General features: G+C 46.5%; 1 long non-coding RNA gene across 1 annotated transcript; it reads right to left on the bottom strand.

Moving 5' to 3' along the window:
* Positions 1–16,973: 16,973 nt before the first annotated feature.
* On the bottom strand, positions 16,974–22,508 carry LOC137474933 (uncharacterized). The gene is made up of 2 exons (XR_010999557.1): positions 22,189–22,508; positions 16,974–17,140 (listed from the first exon to the last, which is right to left on the bottom strand). It is a non-coding gene; the product is annotated as an uncharacterized lncRNA (long non-coding RNA).
* Positions 22,509–26,514: the final 4,006 nt, after the last annotated feature.

The following is a 26,514-nucleotide window of genomic DNA, read 5'->3' as shown; positions in this document are numbered from 1 at the left end:
GCTTTGGATCTCCACCAAGTTCTGGCTCCAAGTCGTTGCTCCACCAGCATCCCCTGTCCTGGTGTAACCTGCTGATCTGTGGATGCTTCGTGTTCCTCCCCTGGCAACCCCCAGACTCCCACGCTGCTCTCAGGGGGTGGAAGTTCCCCAGATCTGCCCTGAATCCTTCCCCTCCTTCTGACTCCAGTGCAAGGACCACCAGACTTGGTGGTTTGAGCTGGCTTACAGGGCACTGACACACACTGAAATCTTGTGAGAGTCTAGAGGGGGCAAGGTGGGCACAGCACCATCCCCTCTCCCGGCAGCCACCTCACCCAAAATGCTGTGGCTGTGCAGCTGAGCACCTCTGTCCACCTGAGGAGCATCTTCCCAAGACAAATGGACAAGATCCAAGAGGGAATTGCCTTCTCCAGCATTATTTCTGGGGCAGAACCATCAATTGAGCTTCACGTAGTGGAGCTGATGCCTTAAGTTTTAGCTTTCACATTTTCCAGATTCTGTACTGCATTGGTATCTAACTCTGAACTTCATATAAAGTGTTGGCAGTTCTCCTCACAGCTCAGTCAGACAAAGAAATCATTTTCCAGCCCCAGAACCAAGGACACCATTGCAGCTTCAGACCCAAGAAATACAAACAACAGGGAACTGAGGAGAGCAATCTGGGAGGATGGGACTGCATAACCTGGAGCTGGAATTGGACAATGAACCACAATATGGAAATGGACCAAAACTTATAGAAGTGTGAAAACTCGCAACCTGTTTTCTATCTTGGGTCCATCTTGAGTGGAGCCACAGCCAGGCTCCTGCACTGCCCAAAGTGTATCCTTTGAAGGCCTTTTTAATAAATCCCTTCTTTATTCCTTTAACTCTGTCTAGCCTCTGTTCCAGGGAGCCTCTCAAGGCATCAGAGCCACACCATCAAGCCCCCTTCTAGAACCTTCCAAATCAGAAAACACAGCTGTCAGGAGACCTGGGTAAATTCTGGAATGTGATCCATTTAGCGGGGGAAAAGCCCAGCAAATCCACAGCTCACCCTGTGCTGTTCCCTCGAGCTGGAGCTCAGACATAGAATTATGGGCCTGTTACTTGGGCTGGAGGGAAAATCCATCAGGAGTCATCAGCGTAGGGCACGCAGTGCTCATTGGAGCAGCTTCAGCTCGGGCCAGCACAAGCCGGGGGGACTCCATCTGCTCCAGCCAGCTTTGTCACAGTGCCATGCTTGCATTTTATTTGTGCGTCCTCGCTGCAATTACCAGGATCTGCACAGGATCTCCAGCCCCTCCAGCCCCTCTCCTCTCCAGCCCCTGTTTGCTCTCAGCATGCAGAGAATTCAAAGCTGCACTCCCGGCAGCACGAGGAGTTGGAGCAGAACTGTCCGCAGCGTCACCGAATCAGCTGGAAAGTTTGCAGAGCTGCAGCGAGGCAGGCGGGCTCATTTTTCTCAGCTGATGAAAAGCCTGGAGAGCATTTTTATTAAATCCATTGAGGGGAAACCCCAGGATCGGTGGCAGAAGGGGACAAGGGGTTGTTATGGAGAAAAATCCTCTCTTAAACCACACAGAGCTCTTGGAGAGAGGCCCAGTGGAGGCACAATGAATTTATGAAAAGTTATCAACAACTCCTACAATTGAAATGGCCACAGCGCTGTAACAAATCAGCTCTAAAAAATACACTCTCAAACCCCACTGGGAGGTGGAATCCAGACTGTGTGACAATATGGCTTCATCACAGCCCACACAGCAACCTGGGGACAAGTCCTTGTGCAGGCACAGAGCTGCTGTTCGCCCACCCGACCCAGAACAGACCCACCAGGGTTATATCCAGCAGCCAGGCACCAAGCAGGTGCTGGTGAGAAGCACCTCTGTGATGTGCAGCTTTGAAAGCCTGTGCTGTACTTTGAGTCCTTGCTCTGAACCCACCCCAGTCCATATCCCTTCTTTACTGAAGCCTTCTGCTCCTTGGTGTCTGTCCCTGACCAGGAATTCAGCTGTGCCTGCTGCTTGCACAGAGCCTTTCCCTGATGTAGTACCTGATGCCAGCTCCTGCCCCTTCCCTGCTCCTTGATTTTGTTTCATGCCCTGGTTTTTTTTTGCCTTCCATCCAACTCTAACCATCCCTTGCTCGTGCTTTGTGCAGCAACAGTCACAATTTGGGGACCTCCAACACTGGCTTAGTTTCCAATCACAGAATCATGGAATGGTTTGGGTTGGAAGGGACCTTAAAGATGATCTCATTCCAACCCCCTGTCATGGGCAGGGACACCTTCCACTATCCCAGATTGCTCCAAGCCCCATCCAGCCTGGCCTCCTTCCAGGGATCCAGGGGCAGCCACAGCTTCTCTGGGCACCCTGTTCCCACAATAACCTGTATCTGAACATAGTGAATATCCAGGTGTCCTCTTCCCACTGCAGGATTTGGATCCCACTGCAGGATATTTACATGGAATTCAGGATTTGAAAGCAGCCTGGCAGAAGACTGGGGGTTTTGCCATCAAAGAGGCCAAAAGGAAGTTGGCCAAGTGCCTTACCCATAGGGAGTCTCTGTGAGGGAATCCCTCACCGCCATGGAGCATTTCTGTGGCAGATGCTCAGTGGAGTTGATTAGAGAGAAATAATCTCCCCCTCCCAGACCACCCCTGGCCCTCCCTCTCAATTCAGGTGGGGAAAGGGGCTGAAGAGAGAAATCTCTCTCCTTTTCAAGCGCTTCCTCCTCCACACTACAAAGTGTTGCTCCCACCCTCCTGTGCAAAGTGGGAACGTGCAGCACATCACCCTTTCCCTGGGAAGCAGACTCCCAAGGAACAAGTCCTACTATTTTCTGCAAGTGAACTTTAAAGAGGAGGAAGCCTTTGTTTCTGGGCTCCTTTTAGATGCTGATCAATACCAGAGCTTCAAACCGCCACAAACACACCTTTCCCTGCAGTCAAACCAAGCCTGGAGTCTCCTTTTGCTCCTTCTGATGCTGGCCAACCTTTCTTCCAGCCCTGCTTCCCCACCCCTCTGCCCACAGAGCGGGACCCAGGTCTGTCACATTCTGTATTCCAGCCAGCTCCACATCCACCAAGCCAATTAGTGACCGATGCCTCTTCCTGGGGTGGGCCAGCAGAGAGGGTGACATCTCGGTGACACAGGGTGTCGGAGTCCAGGACATCCCTCTGGCTGCCCTGGCTGTCTCGAGACTCTGGCAGAGGGCTCAGAAACCTTGGCATGAAGTCAAAAACACCTGTGGCTTTGATTTTAGCCTGTGGAAAACTGCCAACTCTGTATGAGGAATTACAAGCCACAAGGGTTTGAGTAGTGTGGTAGTTGAATTAACACAGGGTGAAAAAGTAGAATTTTGGGGTTTTTAGAATATAGTTCAGGGTGTCAAGATGGAGGAATTTGGGCCTGTCCTGGCCTTCTTCTCCTTCTCCTTGTCCTCCATGTCTTGCTGTGATGGTGACACTTTTCTGTTGGTTTAAGGTAGAGACACTGTCCAACATAAATGACAGATATTGGCACGTTATTGTAAACAGACTATACGTAACTTTTGGTATAAAAGGTAAACACCTCCCGAGAGGGCAGACAGAATGCCATGGCCTCCTTGCTAGCCAGAGCTCAGCAGGTCAGAGAAAGAATGTTCTAGATAAGGAAAAATAAACAACCTTGGGAACACGATCCAAAGCATTCCAGACTCCTTCTATGGCTGTGGCAGGCAAGGAAGCAAAGAATTTTACAATCTTGGGGTCGTTCCAAAACAAAGCAAACCCCGACAATGGGGCAGCCCATCTCAATCCCAGCTGCATGTCCAGCTCATCCATAATGCAGCTGGGCTGCTCACGGCTTCTCCCTGTTACTTTCAACACCGGATGAGCAGGAAAATCACTGATCATTAGCAACAACAGACAGAAGGATCCCAAGGGCAAAATTTGTGTTGTGCTCATAAAACCAACCCTCCTCGCAGGCAGTCTGGCTCCCCGTGGCAGGGCTGCAGCTCAGAGCATCTTGGAAAACACAGGTTTTATTTCAGCAGTGCCCAAAAAATCAAGGCCACCTTATGCGAGGCACAACAGGGTTTAAGGAGATCATCTCTGCCCTGTCGAGTTTAAAATTCAAATAGTCAAGAAAATGTGGGAAGGGAACAAGAGACTTAGGGAGGTGAGCTGGCTTTCCAGAATCGGATTGGAAATTAGTTCAGGGCTAGGAATGCCCCTGTGGTGTCCAGCCAGAGGCAGAATCACAGCAGCATGGTGGGACTGTCCTGTTAAGAACATATTTAAATATTCCAAATGCTGGAGTGTTTATCATTTTTCATGGTTGTACACCCTGGCCATCAGGAATTGATGCCGCTGGTATTTAGCATGGAGTGCTACTCTCCTCAGTCATAACCCAGTTTACTGCCCAACATTATTTCTCTCCTTCCCTGGTTTTTACACTCTTCAGAGATCTTGAGTGTTTTAGGATCTGTTGTAGGATGTGCTCCAACATGTCATTGCCTAGTGGAATTACACACCTGCTCCCTGATCCTCTCACTGCTCTTCCCTGAATAATTCTGGTTTGTGAAAGTAATTCAGGTTATACTGTGCCAAATTACCAGCACTGGTCATTTGGAGGTAGCCCCACAAGAGAAAACTACTTTTATTTGAAGATCATACCAGAAAATAGTGTTTCCCACCCTGCATATGTGCCACCACCATGTGCAGACACCTTCCAGGTACCTGACAGGATGGCACCAAAATGTCACACCCTTAATCCCAAGCCTTGGTAAAGTCAGGTTGATTTAAAGTGAGGCAATGGCCTGACAACTTCTTCCCATCAAATCAGCTGGGAGCAGCAGGGTCTCTCTTTGGGATGCAGCTGATCCCTCAGCCTGGTTTTATAGGGATTAAAGAAAAACCTCTGACCTCATTTGGGACCCATAAACAGAAACCATAACACCTGATGCCAGCCCAGCACCATGAATGGCTGTGGCCAAAATTATGTGTCATTGCTAGATAAAAATTCATGTTTGAAACCACCCTCCATGGCTGCAACATCCTGTGAGGAGAAGACCATTCCTTTGGAAACCAGGGAAGGATGTTTATAGCAGCATTGTCCATATAGATTTAGAGAAATAAATATATAACTATAGAAAGGAAGCAATTCAGGCATAACTGTTCTGAGCAACCTGGCCTAGAGGAATGTGTCCCTGCCATGGCAGAGTGGTTGGAAAAAGAGGGTTTTTAAGGTCCTTTCAAACCCAAACCACTCTATAATGATTCTATAATTTAATTTTTTTCTTTTTTTAAAATCTTGGCTCATTCAATGGTAATTTGAAACTGTGTTTTGCAGAGCTGGAAAAGCATCAAATCTCACCAGGATTTTCATTTGGGGCTGGTACCCTCTAATGTTTGTTTTTTTTTACTACTGATTCAGACATGGGACATCATTGAATTTTTGGGCGATAATGAAGTGAGGCCAGTTGCTGGCATTCAGGAGGACACAACCATTTTGCAGGCTGATCTTAACAGAGAAGGTGAGGAGGCACAGAAGTAGAATATGAATTTTACTGTGACCGAGTGTGGAGTGACTCACGGGGGTAGGAGCAGTCTCAAGCACAGCTCAAATGATGCTGAATGAGCAGCACAAGTAAAATTCAGACTTCACCCACAGATTCAACATTGCACAGGGATGTAATATAATGGCTAGGGGGGTCAGGGGTCAGCAGGAGAAGCAGGTGAGGGCACCAGCAGGCTCAGCTAACGACCACTGAAGTAGTTAGAGGAAGACTCATTTTCTCCCCTTAAAGGCTGTCAGGCGAGCCGGGCTGCTCACACCCTGCTTCCTGATCTTTATTACTTTGCCAAAGTTTAATTGGCCCAGCTGATGCTTCCCAAGCTGAGAGCCTGCTGCAGGCCGGGGAGTTGGTTATTTGTGTGTTGTTTGCCAGAGGAGGTGGAAGCAGGGAGGAGGGGAGAGAGCTCAGGTTTCAATACAAAATGACTGCAGTGCATTCCGAGTCAAAATGCATGGGGCAAACCATGAGAAAAGATTGTTTCAGCTTTCATGGGGAGCAGGGCTGGCCCTTCCATGTTTTGGAACAGGGTTTTGACACGAGAAAAGAGAGGTGGAGTCATTCTGATACCTGGGGAATGGCTTTTTCCACTCCCTGGAAGCAGTGTATTTGCTAAGTTAAAAATCCTCCAAAAACTTCAGCTTTCCAATTATTCAAGAAAAGCTTGTTAGTACATGGTGACCACATCCCCTGAGTCATTTGTGTGCACTGGCCATGCTCCTTCCCCTTACTCATCCAGGAAAGCAGCTGGATAAACCCTGGAAGATTTGCCTTGCTAGCCCACCCCAGCAATGCTCCCCTCTTATTAAGGACAAGAATTTGGAGCAAGAAAACTTTTCTCCATAAACTCATCAGGGCCTCTTTTGGCTTCCCAGGCATTGACTGATGAAAGGAATGCAATGGGATGGAATGGAGTACAGAATTTAGAATAAAAAAGTAGAATAGACTAGACTAGGCTAGACTAGATTAGACTAGACAAGAATATTTTGTTTGGAAGGGTCCTAGAGTTGGACCATCCTGCCCAACTGCCTGACCAGTTTAGGGCTGTCCAAAAGTTCAAGCCTGCTTTTGAGGGCATTGTCCAATGCCTCTTCAACACCAACAGGTCTGGGGCATTGACCATCACTCTAGGAAGCCTTTCCCAGTGTTTCAGTGAAGAAATGCTTCCTAGTATCTGGTTGAAACCTACCCTGGCAGAGTTTTGAACCATTCCCACATGTCCTGTCAGTGGATACCGGGGAGATCAGCACCTCCCTCTCTGCTTTCCATCCTCAGGAACATGTAGAGAGCCCCTCTGCCTCCTTTTCTCCAAACTAGATAAACACAAAGCCCTTGGACATCCATCACAGGACATTTCTTACAGCCCTGTCACCAGCAAGAGTAAAGAACAGAGAAGGAATGAGAGAGAAGAAGAACTTGACGCAAGCAGATGTTGGCTGAGAGTCTCTGGATTGATAGGACAGATACTGATTGTCCAAGCCATGACAAGGCATCATTTTGGGATGCACTGTTGGGCTTGGACCAAAACCTCTCCAAGAATCCTGCTGCCAGCCCAGATCCTGGCCCGTGTTTGTCAGCACTGACGTAGCCTGGTGCTCCTATCCCACAATTTTTCCACTGTCAGGAGACAGAAATTAGATTTTTCTACTTTCACCTGCTGCTCAACACAGAGCACCCATCACACTCAGCACAACTCTGCAGGATGAATCTCAGAGATGAATCCTGGTGACAACCAACAGAGCAGGCACAAAGGGGGAATTCACAGAAATTCAGCCTTTTTTCCTTATTAAAAAAGGAGAAAAGCTAAGAAGAAGAAGAAGAAATATGTTTATAACCCTGAGCAAAATGAACATCGGTGGTTTAAAATCAAAGCTAAGAAAGGCCCAAATTTCCGGTGTGGATACTTGAATCCAACCCCTTTCATATATATTATTACATTATAATCTTGATTACATGGCTGAATGGGTTTTGTCTGCAGAGTTTGGTTCCCAGAACACAACTTTCTTACGGAGACAGGCACCAGGTTTCTCCCTGTCATTCAGGGGGTGACCCCATCCCTTCTTTCCATGGGATTATGAATTTCCTTTCAACACACTCTCCCAAGATGAAGCTGTGGTGTGATCCTCACATTAAATCCTAGGAGCTGATACACAGATAAAAAAGATACATCCATTAGGGCTGCTTGATTTCAGCTGCAAAAACTTGTTTCTTTCCAAAGCTGAGCCTTTTTTAGAGCTTTCTTTGTTAGATCTCTAAGGTACCATTATATTTTAGCTGCAATTTTAGCTATTCAGCATTTTTACAAAGTGAATTTCTTGGTTTCAATGAATGGTCAACAAAGAAGATTTTAGTCTAAATTACTTTCTGTGTGTGCAGGATGAAGGGACTTTTGTGGGAGAGCCAAGGCTGAAATAGGGCTGGTCACAACCCAAAAATTCTCTTTTGAAGAAGGATAAATGAAAAATCAAGATTTATTTTTTAAAATTACTAATCAGGTTTTAAATGTTTGAAATACATTAATGAATCTGAGACCTTCTACAAAGGATGAGAGGGCAAAAAGAAGTAGAGTTGTGGTCAGGTTCTGTTTCTGGAATGAGTTTAGGCCAAAATTTAGTCCCTGATCAGAATCAAGCCACTGCTGCAGACCACAGCCTTTGCAGCTCCTCTGCAGTAGAGGAGACAGACCCTGTTTTAAAAAATGGGATCATTCTGACAGTTTTCCTTCCCTTAATAAATCAAGGGAACTGGAGATTTGATAAACCCCAAAGTTTTAAGTGAAAATGCCACAAAGTCAACAGGAAAAAAAGAATAAATTGGAGAATGACTTGGGCTGGAAGGAACATCAGGGGGTGTCTGGCCCAGCTCCCCACTCAAAGCAAGGCCAACTGCAAAGTTAGATCAGCTCTGAATTCAGATGAGGTTGCTCAAGGTCTTCTCCTTGGGCTGTGGGTTCAGCAGAGAAACAATCCAGTGTCATAGTTTAATCCCAGCTGAAAGCAGCTCCACACATCCATGGGATGGGGAGACAGCGGGAAGGGTAACAGTGAGAAAATTCATGGGTTGGGACGAAGATGTTTTGATAGGGAAAGCAAAAACGACTCACAAGCAAAGCAAGAGAGGGAATTGACTGCCCAATTCCCATCACAGCCACTGCCAGGACAGTAGGGCTCCATCACATGGAATGGTGACTTGGGAACAAAATGCCATCACTCCAACCATCCCCACAGCCCTCTCCTCCTCCCAGCTTTATATACTGACCATATGGTCTGGAATGTCCCTTTGGTCACTGGGGTCAGCTGTCCTGGCCCTGACCCCTCCCAAGCTCTTGGTCTGGAATGTCTCCTTGGTCACTGGGGTCAGCTGTCCTGGCCCTGACCCCTCCCAAGCTCTTGGTCTGGAATGTCCCCTTGGTCACTGGAGTCAGCTGTCCCCTCCCAAGCTCTTGTGAGCCCCAGCCTCCCCAGGGCTGGGTGGGATGAGGAGATTAAAAGGCCTTGGCTCTGTGCAAGAGCTGCTGAGCAATAACCAAACATCCCTGTGTTAGCAAATCCAAAACGGCCCAATTCCAGCTGCTATGATAAAAATTTACTTTACACCAGCCAAAAACAGCATATCCAGGGGTTTCCCTTGGAAAGGCTCCTCAGTCATGGGCAGACACTTGTGTCCAGGGGCTCTTCTCCCTCTGCTCAGGAGGTTCCTGGCTATAAACATGTCCTGATTCACCAGAGTAATAAACTGCCTTGTCCACATCCCAGCTGTATGACATGGATTTGTCCATCCACTGCCCTAATCCAAAAATGTCCCAGCTTTGGAAACTGTCACCAACACTGCCTTACTTTGCGGTGGGATAACCCAAACCACGTACCTTGCTCTCCCTGGAGAACTCCATAGCCCTAATAATAAAAACACATTTAATTGTTGTAGATGTCGGCGAACCCAATGGGAAGAATGATGATGTCTGACTTATTTCAGAAGGCTGAATGATTTCTTTATTATAATTATGCTATAATACATTAATATACTATATAAAAGAGGATACTAAAAACTACATGCTACTCTGTCTAACTATCATATCTAACTCACTCACAACTCATGACCCTGTTCTCCAGAGCCCAGACACAGGTGGATCCCATTGGCCATCAGGCTCAAACAATCCACCATGATCCAACCAAGCATTCACTCCAGATAAACAATTCTCCAAGCACATTCCACAAGAGAAAAGCAAGGAGCAGAAATAGAAATTGTTTTCTCTTTCACTTCTCTCTGTGCACCTTTATAAAAATCCTGAGTGAGAGAGAAATGTGCTTGCCACGTTTAATTGTATCCATCGTATGTTCAATATAATGCCATGCCAAAGAAATGAGCGCTGAGCGTGTCACCAGCCAGAGGTGTGACAAAGGTGACGTTCCAGGCCACGGGAGCATCTCACGAGGGGCAGTTTTGGTGACATTCTCCCATCCTTTACCCTCGTGCAATTAGAGCTCTTCTCCTTATCCCTGTCCCCACGTGGGCACAAGCCACCAGCATCCTGCCCCTTCCCAACTTCTGAGCGCTCCTCTTTGTAGCCTTAATGTCCTTTTAATGCAGAATTTGGGATGTAATTATTTATTTACATGACCGTGCAGCCTGGAGGGGCTCGCTTACAAGGCTTGCGTGAGAAGGCCGTGATTACTGGGGCTTTGCAGAAGATGATTAAAGCAGCGTGACTAAAGTGTTTCAAGTGATCTGTCCAGAAGAAGGGCAATGCATAAAGTGCCCTCTTCCTGCAGCTGCTGCCTGTGTTCAGAGACAGATTTGTTAACTGCAGTGACAAAAGGAAGCTTTTTTCCGCTATTCCTTCTCATCGCCTCGGCGTTAATCAAATACAGCCTGCGCTGGGTTTTACTCCTTCCAGTTGCCCGCTCAAATTGTTGACTCATTTCCAGGCAGCTCCACGCTCACCAGGCTCTTGACAGCAGCGAGGTGGGAGACGGGTCCCCAAAGGCATAATTTGAAGACAGGATATTTTACAGAGCTGTCAAGAAGTTCTTCATTTGGGCTGCCGAGCCTTTATTACTCGTGACGTGCTGTAAAACAGAGAGGACCCAACTCGCATCTCGCATTTCAGGATGAGTTTGCAAGAGTGAAAAAGAAAAAAAAAACCTCCACACCAGCAAGAGCCCTTCTCTTCAGTGTGGAGCTTATCTGAGATGCTGCTTCGCCAAGGGAGATAAACGTGGGTCCTCTCAATCTGATTATCACAGCCATTTCACAGGCTCGATACCATCATTAATCCACGGGCCACTATGAAATTAAACTGGCTGATCTGCTCGGATAGAGGCCAGGCTTGAATGGCTGAGGGATGAAAAGGAAGGGTGTAAAAGGGGAGGATGGAGGAATTTCTTTTCAACTCCTGGTTCGTACAAAGCCAGGCTGAATATTCATGGTGGGTGGCAAAGTTTGGGAGAAATGGTGAGGGGGGGAAAATAGGAAATCTTAACTTGAGGGAGCTTGTCTGGTCACAAATATTTTCCCTAAACATTTATAATGGAAATGCTGGATGCTGCCTGCTTTTGGTACACAGATGGAATTAGCTATCTGCTCCAAAATCACAGAATAAGCTGAATTAGAAGGGACCCAGGAGGGCCCTCAAGTTCAACTCCCAGCCCTGCAACGAGAAAGGAAGAAACAGGTGGAATTTAGGAGCATTTACAGGGATTTTAGAGCATCTTCCCCTGGACAAAGTGGGAAGGATGTACCTTGGAATTACAAAACCTCTCCTGAACAGTAGCAGCAGCCTCCTCTCCCACCTGTAAAGGTTAGGTTTCCATGAAATCTATGTGATCCTGTGGGAAGAATCATCAGCACAGCCACGTGGCCTTATCCAGGAGAAAGGGGAGAAAAGGATGAAGCAACACCTGAATGTGGTTTGTATTTGCAAAAATGACACTCACAAGGAGGGATCTCACAAAGGAACCATTTTCCAGAAGGCAAGACCCCTCCTTCTAAATAATCCCCACCCTGAGGTAAAACTCCTCTATGCAAATACCAGGTTTACTCCCCAGAAGAGTTCCTCCTCAAGCAGAGAATGAAAGGGGGGAATTCTGCCCCATGCAGTGTGTGATTCCGCCCCAAAGTGTGGTTTTTCTGAAAAGTGGCAAACTCCACCAGTTTCAGTGATGCCACAGAGAGCAGAGGTGGGGCTCGGTGACACAGAAAAGGCCTCAGATTGTCCCCGCCACCGCGGGCTCGCTTTGGTCCTGTCAAACTTCCACCGCAGCAGCACCAATCCCACAGAAACAGAAGCAGCAGGAGAGTGTGGGAGAGGCTGGAAAGGCTTTCATGGGAGGAGAGAGGGGCTGGTCACCTTGCCTTTGAAGAGGCAGAGCCCCAGCCTGGAGTTGGAGCCTTTAGAAACAGAGCCGTGTGAGGAGTTATAAATGGAGGGAGCTTTTAATCTCTGAGCGAGCTACAAATCGAAGGTGAACCTCATTAATTTGGACACTTTGTGTGCTAAAAAATGAGAAGCGTTTCACGTAATGGGGAGCTCTTAATAGGTGTTGTTTTTTTGCTAAATTATCATATTAAGCAGAAGATAATTAACAAGCATTTTCTTAATGTGGTGCTTTACTGATAAAATCTCATTGTCTATAAATCATCAAGACACTAAAAAAAAAAAAAAAAAAAAAAAAGCCAGAAATTGCTTTTTAATTATGCTGGGCATGATGGATAAAAAGTCCAGGTTCAATTGTTGGGGAACTAGGAAGGAAAGACAAGAATCTCCAACCTGCTGGGGCATGCATGAGGTCCCTTCAGGTAAATCAAACCCTTAGGGCTGGTTTTTAAAACACTTTACAGTACTTAGGGACACGGATGTGTCATTATTGAAATTGCTTCATCAAGGGTATGGTGTGGCAGAAGTTTCAGAAAAAATGTCAGCTCCCAGTGATACTTTAGAGGACATGGGGGTGCTTCCTCTAAGAAAAAAAAAAATCCTGGAAAGGAAAGTGAGCTGAGATGAAGCCTTCAAGGTATTTTTTGAAAGTAGTGGGATATTTAATACCCACTTGCTGTCAGAAAGATGCAGCACAGTGATGATGCACTGGTTCTGTGTGGCCTGAGAGCAGGGAACTGCCAACACAGCCATCCCTGGATGGCTTGGTGTCTCAGGTTGGAAATTCAAGATGTTGCTGAGGTGTGTGTTTGCTCCCCATCTGTCAGAGGTGGGGCAGTTCTCTGCTGCCCCTGGGGCAGTTTTCTTTACCTCTCCCACACCCAATCCTCCCTCCAGGAGATCTCTGCTGTTCATGGCCACTGAGTGTCCCTGCAGGGCTGAGAAAATTCCATCATCCCATGGGGAGATGCTCCACCCAGGGGAGGAGCCAAGCATTCCTACCTGGATCCAATCTGACTCCTGCAACACCGCAGCAGCCTTTGCCCACTGCATTGCCAGAGGAGCAGCTTTCTTCTCCACTGCATTCCCAGAGGGAGCCCAGGCCCATCTCCAGCAGCCCTGGAGCTTCAGAGGAAAACTCCGGCCTTGTCCAGGATCCCTGCTCCAGCAGAAGCACAGCTGGCACTGCAGGAGGGCTGAGCCACCATGGGATGGGACTGCTGCCACCTCCCTGACCCACAGGGGGTCAGCTCTGTTCAGACTCTGGCAGTGGAATTTTGTATTAATGCATTTTTATTTTTATATTTACTTTTTTTTTTTTCCTAATAAAGAACTGTTATTCCTACTCCCATATCTTTGCCTGAGAGCCCCTTAATTTCGAAATTGTAATAATTCAGAGGGAGGGGGTTTGCATTTTCCATTTCAGGGGAGGCTCCTGCCTTCCTTAGCAGACACCTGTCTGTACAAACCAAGACACTTGGAGAGCAAAACTTGGGTGATGTCCAAAGCACCAAGGCCTCACCAAGCCCCTTCAGCTGTGGCCAGCACTGCTCATTGCACACCAAGCCAGGAGATGGTGGAAGGGGCGCTCCAGTAAACCCAGTGCCGGAAAGACAGGTTGGAATTGGCGGGAAGCTCATCCCATTCTACGATGCCCTGCATTCCACTTTGATTCTACCAGTTTTTACTCCATGTAGCCATCCAAATAATCCCTAAGAGTTTTCTGTATTAATTCTAATCCATGTCTCTCTATCCCTTGCTTCAGGACAAAAGAAAGCTGTGGTTAAACCCAAAGCTGACCTGCAGTTTCCCAAGTCCCTCCTGTTCCTCCCAACCCAGCTGTCTGTTTATCAGGACAATGTCTGCACAGGAGAATGTCTCCTCTCTGTCTTGTCTTGTGCCCAGACCTGGGACCAGCACTGAGGCAGTGGGTGCTGCTCTGCCTCTTCCCAGCTCTCATGGGAAAAGGAGAGACAGAGCTGGAGAGACAGCATGAGGTGACAACGCATGAGAGTGGAAAATAAGGGGAAACTGGAGGAGAGCAGAGCCCTCAGCCTGACCCTCTGTTTGTGACCTGCCCTTGGCACTTGATTTTACATCCAGCAGCACAAGGACTTGTCAGAGGTGACTCAAGACCACCAGGAGCCTTCATCCGAAGCTCACACAGTGGAAACTCTTCCAGCAGCACTCCCTCCCTGACAGCTCCTCTCCCTCTCCTCCTTGTCTCCTCTAGGTCACGGCCAGAGCTCAACTGGAATTACCTGGGGCTGCTGCTGCACCAGCTCTGACCTCAGCTGCAAATGTTTTCAGGGCAGGGTGACTGACAGGGAGCCCTGGCTGAGCAGTGGGAGCTGCACACCCTGGGTGTCTTCTCCCTCCAGCCATAGTGGGGAGGGCAGGGTTGTCTGGGGCTGTTACAGCGAATTTCCTCCGTGATTTATGGGCAGGGAAAAACCATTTGTAATTTAAAACTGCTTTCAGTGTTCATGTGTCTATGTATATGTAATATATATATAATATAAACCTTAATTTTATTTTTATATTTTTATATTTTTATATTTTTATATTTTTATATTTTTATATTTTTATATTTTTATCTATATTATATATAATACAATGAAGGTTGTTTATTATTACAATGAATTTATAAAATAGATTCATTATAATTTTATTTATATATGTATTTATTATATTTATTTTTATGTATTTATAGATTTATTTATATATTTACTTGTATATTTATTTTATCTATTTATGTATTATAATAAATATATGAATATATATTTATTCTATTTATAATTTTATAAATTATGTTTTAATTTTTTGTAATATATTACTTTTTAATATTTATATTTATTAATATATAAAATATACATTATAGATGCTTATATATCATATATTAGATATAAAATTTAAATTATTAAATCAGTTACATTATATATATAATTTATATGCTATATAAGATTGTATATATTAAATTAATATTATATAGAGAGAATAATTTTATTATATAAAATTATATGTAATATATATATTGTATAAGTAACCAAATATATGTAAAATCAAACCTAGCAAAAAGGAGAGGCCCAGGGGTGTTTGCCAGGCAGGGAATGTGCAGCAAGTTTTACAACTGTCTGGCATTTTCAGGGCATTTGGCCACGAAAGCTCTGGATTGAATTGCTTAGCATCCCTCTGTGTCTCCCTGAGACTCCTCCGTGCATCACAAAGCTGGGGAGCACCACGTGAAGTTGCAAAAGGAGCTGTTTTTGTGAATGAGATAATCAGTGCTGCCTGATCAGCCGCGGTGCCTCCGTGTAATCCCTGCACCTCCAGAGCAGGGCACAAAGCCACGTCCAGATAATCCCCTTGGGTTTTTCCTTGGAGCTGCCTGTGGGCCCTGAGGCAGGAGAGGAAGGAAGGATTATCCTGCCAAGAGCCGAAGCACGTCTGTGTTCTTACAGCTTGGGCCTCCTTAGGCCAAATTCCAGGTAAAAAACTCCAGGAATGAGGCCACCATGGGGCCACCAGCCATGTGGCACCTTTGGGTCCCTGTAATGATGGTACAGAGGTGACCCCATTGACCAGCCATGGTCAGCCCCAGAGCCCTGAGCCTGCAGATGGGACATCCACCCACGAGATCATCATCTCCTCCAGCAGCTGAGAACACGCCTCAACCACAACTGTTTTGTTCATTTTCTTTGTGCTGGTGAATGCTTTTCAGGTTTTTTAAATAAACATGTTTTTTCCCCTTTTCTCCAAGGAAATATTTTCCTGAACCAGCTGGGGGACAGGCCGCTTGAATCTGCTTTCTCAAGAACCCCTTTAGAGGTTTTCTCCCAAATTCACCCTAAACCAGGACAAAGGTGAAATCCCAGCCCATAAACGGTGCCAGGCTGCCTCGTTGAGAGGCGTAGGACCAGGGGAAAAGGAAATTTGGGGTTACTGAGGGTGCTCAGAGCACCTGAGGGAGGGAGAGGAGCTGCTCTGGGGTCTGGGCTGCTCCTGCATTTCACTACAGAGCCCCTGGATCAAACAAACAGCAAAACCCAGGAGGAATCCCAGAAACTCTTACATCCCCTCTGGATTTTTGTGCTGTGGAGGAAGGGTGTGATGTGCAGGGAAAGGTGGGCAGGAGTATGGCTGTGCTTGGGTGAGGGTGCACAAATGCACACCTGTGGCTGACCAAAAAGCACATTTCTGACCCCACATCTTCTGCATGAGTCAATTTGCTGATAAAAACAGCCTCAGAGCTGCCTTGCTGAAACCAACAGGTGAACATCCATCCTTGGGATCTAAGTGTGACCTCTGTGAGTGGGCAGGATGGGCTGTTCCAGCTCTTGGGCTGGCCTGAAAGGCAGGAGGGGGCATTTTCCTCTCTTCCAACAGGTAATTCACACAATGAGGTGAATACAAAGGATTTGGGATTAGAATGGGGGAGCCTGCAGGAATGATAGGAAGGCAAGGGGCTGTCCTGCAGAGTGGGGATGGTTATCAGAGGAAAAGAATGGCCAATCATTAATTCATGTGTTTTAAAGGCTCTCAGTGGTTAAAAACACTGAAGAGATGCTACAGAGAGAGAGAGCCTGAGTGAAACCTCAAAGCCAACAGGGTGGGTTTGGCTTCCTTCCCCTGAAGTGCTCTGCACTTCAGTTTAAAACACAGAAAACTGCATTCCCCTTTCTACAAAATCCACTCCAGAAAGAAGCAGCAGTTCCTGTTGACTGTCTTGGGAGAGCCCGGCTCCCTCCAGACAGAGGAATCTCCCGTGCTGACACACATCCATACCCACCTCTTCCTGCTCTGAGCGTCTCCAAAGGGAGCCATCACTCTCTCCAAAGCACTCTGCTGCTGTCAGTGGTGATAGGCAACGTAATGATACCTTTTATTGGGTCAATACATCAGCTGGAAAACAGCAGCCATCCCTTTCTGCAGGTGATGGCCAGAGAGTGACCTGTGTTGAGTGGGCAGGATGGGCTGTTCCAGCTCTTGGGCTGGCCGGAAAGGCAGGAGGGGGTATTTTCCTCTCTTCCAACAGGTAGCATGGTGTATTTTCCTCTCTTCCAACAGGTAGCAGGGTGCATTTAGCTCTGTTCTTTTGTCTCTCGGTGCTTTATTGCATTTCCTGTTCTCTGAGCAGCCTCAATAAAACATCTTTCTGAAGGGTTCTCGGCTGTGCAGTAAATATCCCCCTTCATCTGCCAGCTCAGATAGAGATCAATCAATCAGAGGAAGTCCCTGGGGATGCCAGGGTGCATCACTCAAGGTTAGGGACCAGACAGGCAGGTGACAGCAGAAGGATTGCAGAGCTTCTGCCAGGCATTAACCCCCACCACCCATCATCCTGCTAGCCAAAGTAATATTAAAAAAAAAAGGGTTGGAGGATCCTCCAAAGATGGGAAAGTTTCGTGTCCCATCCTCAGCAGAGTTTCCTTAAACAGCCTGGAGGGAAAGAGGCATCCCTGGATGTCAGAGTCCAGGACATACCTCTGGCTGCCCTGGCTATCTCGAGACCCTGGCATGGGGTTTGGAGACCTTGGCATGAAGTCAAAAACACCTGTGGCTTCGATTTTAGCCCGTGGAATTTTGTATGAGGAATTTTGTATGAGGAATTTGCCAATTTTGTATGAGGAATTGCAGGCCACAAGGGTTTGAGTAGTGTGATGGTTGAATTAACACAGGGTGAAAAAGTAGAATTTTGGGGTTTTTAGAATATAGTTCAGGAGGTCAAGATGGAGGAATTTGGGCCTGTCCTGACCTTCTTCTCCTTCTCCTCATCCTCCATGTCTTGCTGTGATGGTGACACTTTTCTGTTGGTTTAAGGTAGAGACACACTGTCCAACATAAATGACAGATATTGGCACGTTATTGTAAACATGGCACACGGAGTTTTTTGTATAAAAGGTAAACACCACCCTAGAGTGCAGACAGAATGCCATGGCCTCCTTGCTAGACGGAGCTCAGCAGGTCAGAGAAAGAATGTTCTAGATAAGGAAAAATAAACAACCTTGAGAAGCTGATCCCACACATTTCAGACTCCTTCTTTGGCTGCATGGGCTGGGGAATGAGGACTTTTACAATCTTGGGGTCATCCCAACACAGCAGGCCCCGATACCTGGAATCACTCATTTGGGTGGCTTGGTGTGGTCAGAACAGGATGCCTTGGGCTCTCCTGCCAGGGCACATCAAATCCAGCCATGGACTGGGGGGCACCACACATGCAAGGATTTGGGAACCTTCCCGTGGAGAATAATCTCCATGGGCAAGGACTGGTGGTGGCTCTGTGCTGCCAGTACAACATGAAATGGTAAATTTCCAGCTGGTAAACCCAGGGTGGCTCCAGTTTGAGCCACAGGAGTCAGTGTCAGAGCAGCTGTCCCCATGGAAAGAGTTTCCCGACTAAGCCTCAACAACAAGGTTTTCCTGCTGTCTGTGCTTCCCAGCTCTGATATTAACACTTTGGTGCCTTCCAAGATGCAAAGAGGAATCCAAAGGATGAATTTATTGCTCTGTTGTTAACATATTAAAATGTCAATATTGGCCTTGGATGGGAGAGGGGAGTGTGGAAGCTCTTCCTGCGAGGAAGCTGCAACCCTAAGTAACAATGACCTTTTAATTGGTCCATTATAAGGTCAGAGCTTGGCCACCACGCTGGGAGAGCTCCCTAAGCAGTTAATCCACTTAGCAGAGCCTGGATCTTTGGAGAGGGTGTAAGTGGTGTGGTTGTTGTCTGAGCTGCATTTGAGAGTCATTAAAGGGTTGCTTTGTGCAAGAGGAGTCTCGTTTTAACAGCATCAGCTCCTGGCTGGAGCAGGAATTACCCTTCGCTGAAGCTGCAGCGATAGATTTCAGCTTATAGTTTCTGTGGATAATAAATGACAGCTCTCAGACATCCTAGAAAAGGGCTTCCAACTGGAGTGGGGAAGCAGAGAATCCATCCAGGCTCAGGAGTGAATTAAACCCCAGCTCTCTGCAGACAGCTCCTCTCTCCAGATGGACAGGGGGTGAGAGGCTGGGTAATGTTTGCAGGAGGTGTTTCCTAAATTCCTCATTTCCTAATTTGGGATTTGCAAAAGGTTTATCCTAAGGGGAAAGGTGTCACTTTAGTTACAGAAACCCCTGACCAGGCAGCACCAGCCAAATTCTGTCCTCTGGTAAATTCATAGGATGAGGCAACAACTGAATCTGAAGGATTTGGGATTAGAATGGGGGAGCCTGCAGGAATGACAGGAAGGAAAGGGGCTGTCCTGCAGAGTGGGGATGGTTATCAGAGGAAAAGAATGGCCAGTCATTAATTCATGTGTTTTAAAGGCTCTCAGTGGTTAAAAACACTGAAGAGATGCTACAGAGAGAGAGCCTGAGTGAAACCTCAAAGCCAACAGGGTGGGTTTGGCTTCCTTCCCCTGTCTGCTCTCCCTGCCTTTCACTCTGGTGGAGCTACATCAGGATGCTGTGCTCTACCAAAAATTATTATCCCAACTGCAGGGGACCCTCTAAATCCTTTCCTGGTCAGAGGGACAGTCCTGAACCTCTCCTCCAAGACAAGGAGCCCCAGTTACTGAGAAATGAGAGGGTGGATGGAAGTTGCGGCCCAGCAAGGGCACTCAGACCATGGGGCTCACCACGAGGCTGCAACAGGACAAAGTCCCGCAGGCCCTCTCCTGAAGATGATGGGAATCCTGGTGGGATCACCTGCAGAGAGGAGAGCTCAGGCTGTGGAGGTGCAAACTGCTTAGGTGGGGCAAGATGACACCAAGAGTCAGGGTCAGGAGGGGGACCTGAGCCACCCATGGCTCCTCCTGGTGACCACAGCACTGGGATGAGCTGCCCCATGGACAGAGCTGCACCTTGCCCAAACTCCACCTGCTCATCCCTTCACATTCCTCTCTCCAAGCTTCTATTCCCAGATATTCACAGAATTCACAGAATGTCTGGGTTGGAAGAGACCTTCAAGATCATCGAGTCCAACCCATGCCCTAGCACCTCAACTAGATCATGGCATCGAGTGCCATATCCAGTCTTTTTTTTAAACACATCCAGGGACGATGATTCCACCACCTCCCCAGGCAGTCCATTCCAGTACTTTATCACCCTTACTGAAAAAAACCTTTTCCTAATATCCAACCTATATTTCCCTTGACGCAGCTTGAGACTGCTCTGCCTCAGCCTCCCAACCCCCAGACCCATCTGTATCTGAGCCAGCTTTGACTCCCAGCCTCAGCCCAGATCAGAGCCTTGCAGACAGAAGCATCTTTGTGCCCAAGCTCTGACCTTTGGCTCGGCTCCTGATCCCAGCAGGCTGGATGTGTCCAGCTGTTTTTCTTGCTGGAAAGAAGGACAGGAGAGGGGGCTGAATGAAGCTGGGGTCTATTCTTGGCTCCATCTCAGACTTCCTCCCTGACCCTTGGCCAAATGACCTCCTCTGTCTATTCCCAGGGGTCATTCCCTGCTGCAGTTGGTATCCACTGGAAGTGCTCATAGCAGGAAGAGGTTCAAAGGGTGGAGGATAAATTTGGGTGGATAAGTGTTGCTGCAATTGAGCCTAAAATCCAAATCTGGACTTTCCAAAATCTCAGATGGCCAAGGACTGCAAGGAAACGAGAGGAATTGTACAGATTTACTGCCACACCTTCTTCATCTCCCAGACCTTTTCCACCCCCACATCCCAGCCCTCCCCAGCACAGCTTCCTCCTCCTCTAGGCAGGATAAATCCAGACCCCACATCTGCCCCTTCCTCCCCATCTCTGGGGACATTGGTCTTACTGATGTTCCTCCACCTATTGCTGCACACCTCAAACCTGGAAAATAACCAAAATTTTGACATTTCTCAAGTGTCAGACTTGGCCTTTGGGTCCACAGGCCATATTCTTGGAGAGTTTGGGTCCTACACCCAAAAACTTGTTGTGGGCAAAACCAGATCAGGCCAAATTGAGGACAACAATGAGTTTAATGATTGGGGGTGTGATGCTCACCTTGCCAGAGTCCTTGTGGGTCCCACAGTCAAAGAGCAGAAATTCTGGTGGGTCATCACCATCCTGCAAGGATGGGAGGGATCTGGGAACAGATCTCCCCAGAGAAGTTGTGGAGTCTCCTTCCCTGGAGATATTCAAAAGCTGTCTGGACACAATCCTGAGTAGCTGCTGGAGCAAGGGGGTTGGACTAGGTGACCTCCAGTGGTCCCTCCCAACCTTCCCCATTCTGTGATTCTGGGATATCCATCCCAATCCTAATGGAAAAAAACTGGGAGAAGGTATTGACCTGCACTCTGCATGGTAAGATGGCCACATTTCCTACCCTGTAGACAAGTACAGTTTTTACCTCTACACTCACAAGGGAAGCAACCAATCATACTTACCAATATTTTTTACAAACTTTTACTTCATTAAGTTTACCCCAAAAAGTAAAAACAGACAATAAACCCACATACACAGCTCAAACATTAGCCACATTTTTAATAGAGTCGAGTGTTCACCACGCTTTTAGAATTCCCTATTCCCCCACAAGTCAAACAATTATTAAAAAGACACACCACACTCTAAAAACACATTCTAGATCAGCAGAAGTGGGGAGTGGCCCAAGCAACACCTCAGACGAGGCTGAGCAAAGCTTTATATGTCTTTAATTTTTTGAATAGCTCATTTGTAGGACCTAATCCTTATTAGACCTAACCTTGTTAGGATTAGCCTCCTAATCCTGGAGGCTGCAGTCAGACCACCCCAGGCAACCCGTGGATCCCGTCAGTCTGTCCTGGCACTACAAAGACCCTCTTGGTCATTGCCACGAGGGCAGGAAGACCCAACAGAGCCCTTCAATGTTCTTATTGCCTTCCACCCTCAAGAGATCAGCTCCACCATCATTCCCATGTCCATTTTTCCATTTTGATGATCACCCAGGACTGCATTTCAGACATTCCATGGCAGCAAAAACAAAGGAGGACAAAGCTGAGCATCCCGGGGGAATGAGCTGAATTCTACCCTCGAGCCCACAAAGGTCAAACCCCAAAATTCTTAGAACTCATTTAAAGTCCAGATACAAGATTAATTTGACTGACAAAGGACTAATTGGTTTCAGGACTAATTAAGTACATATACTTGTCTTTGCTTAATCAGTGAAATTTCCAGTGGCATTAAAATGTCCAAGAATACAAATCCCAGGAGATTTAAAGCAAATAGTTAAAATCAACTTAGATCCAATTATCATATAAATCACTAATGACCTGGGTAAATTGGAAGCTCTTTGGCTCAGCCTCTAGGGAAGAATAAACCTGATAAAAATGAACATGGTACCTGGATTAATGCACAGGCTCAGGGGAATTCATGGCAAATATTCCAGGAGGACTTTTTCACTGACATTGTTATTCTGTGCAAAATGCCAATATTTCTAAACAAACAGTTTCCACAAGAAGGTTTGGAGGAAACTTTCAGCAGGAACTTTGTGTTCAGCATCCAAAGCTAAAATCACTCAAGAACTGCCATCTATCCATTGCTGGGCATATTCCTGATGGATGCTTTTCCTGGGGGGCTATTAGTAATTTCCATGTTGTCTTCCCACCCTCTGCTTTTCATCTTGCTCATGGTTGCAGTCTGATATTCCAGTTATTTGGAAAAAAAAAAAAAGAAAAAAAAAAAAGAAAAAAATAAAGAAAAAGAAAAAAGAAGAAAAAAAGAAGGAAAAAAGAAGGTGATTAATGATTTTGCATTTGGGTTTGGATTATTTTCATCTACACTCATTTTTAGGTGCATGTCAGAAGATCCAATCTTCACTAACCACCTAAGCTGTCTCATCTTGACCTGTTTATTTTGCTTATTCCGACCTTATTCTCCATTCCTGGGAACATGAAGTTTGGAAAAAGTGGTACATGAAGGGAAAAAAAAGGAATAAAAAAGACTAAATACTTGAATAATCTATGAAATACAGATTTTATACATCCAGTGATCACAAACCCCGGGGTTTGCCAAATTGCAATGCACTTTAGGAAGTGTTGCCAATAATTGACATTCAAATCCTTCCTGTCCCGACTCCAGAGTTCAGCCAGGAACTGCTCCCAGTCAGAAAATCCCTCCCATTCCAGAATGTTGGTTCTATTGGTCGTTTCTTAATGCCCCACCTAGGAGTTAATCTGAGTACAGAGAGGCACAAATGGGACGAAGAATTAACAGCAAATATCTCAGCACGACGGGATAAAGTGATTAAAGAAATGTCCTTGGACCTTGGGCCATCAGCCACGCCAAAAATACATGAAATTAAAGCTGTGGTCCCTCCAGCTTCTGCAGAGCCGTGTTTGGACATGATTTTGTCCTTTTCCCTTTTATTCCAAGCTCCTGCTCTGGAATCAGAGCAGATTTTTGTTGAGCCCACCCAACAGAGAGGCAGCATGAAAGAGGATGCACAACGGGCTTCCAAGGGATCTACAGGGGCAGAAAACCCTCCCAAAAGTCACATCAGCTTGAGCAGGGAACCTGGTTTTTACAGGATGGAGTCCATTCAAGCCACACTGGGCATTCCTGGTTGACCAAAGCACCTGATGAGACCCAGGTGGAGGAGATGAAACCAGCCACGCCCTCCTCCTTGTCTCCCCTCTTCATCTCTGCCCTTCCCACTCCATTGTGTTATTTTTGCTTTGCTACGTGCCCAGGAACTCTCTGTGAGCTTAAAAAACTCAGGTTCCCAGGCAAGTAATGAATATTTTTGTCATTTCATGGCACAGAGCACGTCAGTGCTTGAGGTGCATGTGGATACTTTTTGTTTGCTTTTAAAGGGAAAAAAAAAAGGCAAAGTAGAAAACAAAAGAAACCCAAATTCCTCCTGGCTCAGCCTCTTGCTCCTCAGGGATCTCCAAAAACTCTCAGAGGTGGTCCAAGCACAGCAGCTCATCACTGTTCCTTTTCTCCCGTTTCATTAGGGGGATTATTAGGGGTCAGAGGCTAAAACAGCTCACAAAAATTTAAGCCTGTGGCTAAAAAAAGCTCTGATGGAGAAGCTCTCTCAACCCCTTGCTGCCAAAAATGCCCAGCAGCACCAAAGTGTCCCAGGTGTAGGCAGGCAGCAGATTTGGGATGGATTTGGAGGTGGGAGAGGAGGAGGAGGAGAGGCTGAGCTGCAGGGCAGTGGTGGAAGTGAACTGGCTGCTGCTCTGGTTTTGCTGCTTTTCCCATCCTTCCTGGGTTAAAGGAAATCCTGGGAAAATTTTTGGATGTCAGGTCCCCACAAAGCCAAAGTAAGGCTTGCTCCAAGACATGAGAGATGATGAAGCAGGGCTGGAGAGATGGAAGTTCAAGGGTTGCTATTATAAAGGGATCTCCCTGCAGCTGGTGAGAGGATGAATTTGGTCCCTGAATTTTGTTTTTTGGGTTTTTTTCCTGTTTTTGTTAAGGTTGGGATTGAAGGTACTTGAGATGGTATTTTGTGTTTAAGTTTAGATGTTTATTATTTCTTATTTATAAGTTGTGAGTTCTATAGTATTCTACCAACAAGTTAAAAAACTGTAAACTATTTATCTTTATAAGGATTTTTAAGGCTAAACTATGTAATTAAGAAATGGTACTTAAATTATTTTTAACTCAATAACTAATTATTTGAAGCCTGCAATGCGGGCTTTTCTGTCTAATTACAAAATACTACTTAAACTTATGAAGAAGAAGGTGAAGAAGAAGAACTAGTTACTGTCTTAAAACTTCTATTTTGTTCTATATATATTGGTCTAGTCTAAAACTTTAAACTTTATCACTTCTACTCAGTGATATTATACACTTCTAATCAAACAATACAGTTGTAATCTTAGTGTTATTAATCAATTTTGGAAGGTTTCTCCACAGTTTTAGGTTAAATAAAGTATTTTCTTGTGGGTCTGTGCCCTTCAGCACAGAAAGTTTAAAATTCTCAGCATCCAGGGTTTTAACACCTGAATAAAAGACCTGATCCTGCAGCTCCCTGTCAGGACCTCAAACACCTGGGCACAGACCCCACCAGGCCATCACCACGGGCTGTGGAGTGACAGCCCCAAGAGAAGTGAGGGAGCACCAACCCCTCCATCTGCAGGGCCCTCCTGGACCAGGCTGGGGCTGACGGTGCTCCAAAAGGCTGGGAAAAAACCCCACCAGGGCTGCAAAACCAGGCCTGAAAGGACAATTCCCACCAGCTCCTGGGATGAGGTGTGACCCTGACACGTGGGCTGGACTATCCTGATGTTACCCTGTGGATTTCTTCTCTCTCAGGGTTCCTATGGGTCAGGGTGACCCCAAGAGAGATCCAAAAAGAGTCTTTGCTTCCTTAACCCGAACGTCGCCAAAGAAGAGGTCTGGAATGCTTCCAGTTGCTTTTCCAAGGTTGTTTATTTCTTCTTATCTATAATATTTTCTCTCTGACCTGCCGAGCTCTGGATAGCAAGGAGGTCATAACATTCTGTCTGCCCTCTTGGGCAGTGTTTGCATTTTATATCAAAAGTTACGTGTGCTATGTTTACAATTTATTACCAATACCTAATATTTATGTTGGACAGTGTGTCCCTACCTTAAACCAATAGAAAAGTGTCACCATCACAGCAAGACATGCAGGACAAGAAGAACAAGAAGAATGTCAGGACACGCCCAAATCCCTCCAACTTGTCCCCCTGAACCCTTTATCCTAAAAACCCCAAAATTCTATTTTTTCACCCTGTGTTAGTTTAAATATCGCACTACTCAAACCCTTGTGGCTTGTAATTCCTCATCCAGAGTTGGCAGTTTTTTCCACAGACTAAAATCAAAGCCACAGGTGTTTTTGACTTCTTGCCAGGGTCTCTGAGACCCCTGCCAGGTTCTTGAGACAGCCAGGGCAGCCAGAGGGATGTCCTGGATTCAGACATAACCCCAGAGGACCTCCATGCTTTTAAATCACTCCCTGCTTTTTATTCTGTGCCATCCCTGTGTTGTGTTACGTTACTAAAGTATCCAACCTCATTTTATATTCATTTATGACCCCACTTGATGGCTCTCTGCCCAGCTCCACAGGCAGGCACCGTGTGCTGAGCTTGCCCACCCAGATATTCCTCACACTGGACAATTCCAAGCTGGGCTCAGCCAGTCCACATCCACTCACTTTGGCCTAGGGTCTGAATTTCAGAGCTAAAAATATCTTTACATCTCTGTGAGCACCAACTGGGCTGCACTCAGGCAGGGAGGGACATCCAAGTGGAAAACCACATCCTCCCTCACGTGACAAGTCACATTTGGCCTGGAGAAGTGGCTTTTCTCTGGGGAGTCTTCATCTCTAGTCAGTTCATGAGATAAAAATAGGTCAGATCTTGTTCCTCCTCAGGGTTCTCCATTGTGGGTTTGTTGTTTATTTTTTTTTTCTCTTTGTGCTGGAAAATCCCTCCCAGACATCCCAGGGAGCTGAATCTGGGATTTCCCTGCACACCCACCGGTGGCTACCAGCTTGGGTGTCCCCAGAGCTGTGGGTTTGGGGTGGAAAGGCTGGGATTTGCTCTGCTGGCTGCAATCCCCAAAATTTCCAGGGGAACACCCACGACGCCTCAGGTTTTAGCTTTTATATTTTTCAGACTCTGAGCTGCTTTAGTGTGCGGGTCTGAGCTTCATATTATGGGATGGTGAGCTCTCTGCACAGAGCAGGGA

The sequence above is a fragment of the Anomalospiza imberbis genome, chromosome 5, assembly GCF_031753505.1.
Source record: "Anomalospiza imberbis isolate Cuckoo-Finch-1a 21T00152 chromosome 5, ASM3175350v1, whole genome shotgun sequence".
Lineage (NCBI taxonomy): Eukaryota > Metazoa > Chordata > Aves > Passeriformes > Viduidae > Anomalospiza > Anomalospiza imberbis.
Note: the sequence above shows the minus strand (reverse complement) of the source record. Positions and strands in the feature narration are given on the sequence as shown.